The 1,768-nt window shown below is 39.9% G+C and overlaps 1 protein-coding gene across 1 annotated transcript in view; it reads left to right on the forward strand.

Annotated features, from left to right (window-relative positions):
* The window catches only part of sap30l (sap30-like), a 6,624-nt gene that overhangs the window by 1,013 nt on the left and 3,843 nt on the right, over positions 1–1,768 (forward strand). The gene's annotated exons all lie outside the window — the stretch shown is intronic.

Consider the following 1,768-nt stretch of genomic DNA (forward strand, 5'->3'; position numbering starts at 1 on the left):
TGTTGAGTGAGTGAGTGAGTGTGTGTGGTGTGAGTGAGTGTGAGTGAGTGTGTGTTGAGTGAGTGAGTGTGTGTTGAGTGAGTGAGTGTGTGTTGTGTGTGTGAGTGAGTGAGTGTGTGTGGTGTGAGTGAGTGTGTGTGGTGTGAGTGTGTGTGTGTGTGAGAGAGAGAGAGGAGGTCTGAGCAGCTCGTCAGCTCTTTATTTTCTGAGTGTTTTATGCTTGCGATGCTGAAATCTCTGATCTGTAGCGTTGTGTTGTGATACACGCTTCACTGACAGCTTTTGCTTTAAGACTTCTGATTTACTCTGATCTCAGCGCTGTTCACTGTCAGTCACCAGAGTCACAACTACATCATCTGCTGATCAAATGTGACCCTGGAGCACAAAACCAGTCATAAAGGTCAATTTTAAAAAAAATTGAGATTTATACATCATCTGAAAGCTGAATAAATAATCTTTCCATTGATGTATGGTTTGTTAGGATAGGACAATATTTGGCTGAGATACAACTATTTGAAAATCTGGAATCTGAGGGTGCAAAAAAAGCTAAATATTGAGAAAATCATCTTTAAAGTTGTTCAAATGAAGTTCTTAGCAATGCATATTACTAATCAAAAATTAAGCTTTGATATATTTACAGTAGGAAATTTACAAAATATCTTCATGGAACATGATCTTTACTTAATATCCTAATGATTTTTGGCATAAAAGAAAAATCTAAATAAATCAGTATATATAAAATTATTTAATTTACAAGTGTCATGTTTGTGATTTTTTTTGTTCATGTAAGCTATAGCTTCTGACCTTTAAATCAAAACATACTCATTATTTTATGAAATCAATTACTACTTTATTTATTTAATCAGAAACACAGTCTAAATGTTATTTGTGTAGGCTATTTTACTTTTAATTTTATTAGAAGTAGGCTAACAGCGCCCCCTACAGATTAAACTTCTTACCGAAGGGCGTTAGGACCCGGGGGAGGCTGTCACTGCTGCCGCTGCACTGTTTACTCTATCACACACGAACGTGTCATTCTGTACTGCTTTCTCAGTGTAAATGCAGCGATCCAAAACAGTGAATGTAATCATCATTCAGGCAAAACTTTGCTTCAAGAATGAGCCACACTGCTGACATGATCTAATCGCAAGCAGACCCTGAGCACATGTGAGTTAACTTATTCCCCTTATCGGCAAGACATATCGGCATAGTTTTTCATATCGGGCCAATGCCGATATTTACATTTAAAGCCATTATCGGCCGATTCTGATATCAGTCCGATAATATCGTGCATCCCTAATCCAAATGATTTTTGGCATAAAAGAAAAGTCGATAATTTTGACCCATACAATGTATTGTTGGCTATTGCTACAAATATACCAAATATACTTAAGACTGCTTTTGTGCTGCAGGCTCACATATGTCTTCACTGATGGCCTTTCAGAAGTATCTCTGACAGTAATGTCATGAAGTTTTGTGCTGCTGGTGTTGTAGTGAATATCTGTGTGTAAATCTGCTGCTGCCACACACTCTCACACACACACACACTCACACACACACACACACACACACAGTCTCTCTCTCTCTCACACACACACTCACGCACACACTCGCACTCTCTCTCTCACACACACGCACTCGCACGCACACACTCACGCACGCACGCACTCACACATGCGCGCACACTCACACACACACACGCGCACACGCTCTCTCACTCACACGCACACACACACACACACACACACACACACACTCACTCACACTC

This window comes from Sinocyclocheilus rhinocerous, unplaced genomic scaffold, assembly GCF_001515625.1.
Source record: "Sinocyclocheilus rhinocerous isolate Xijiao unplaced genomic scaffold, SAMN03320098_v1.1 scaffold2338, whole genome shotgun sequence".
In the NCBI taxonomy this organism is placed as follows: Eukaryota; Metazoa; Chordata; class Actinopteri; order Cypriniformes; family Cyprinidae; genus Sinocyclocheilus; species Sinocyclocheilus rhinocerous.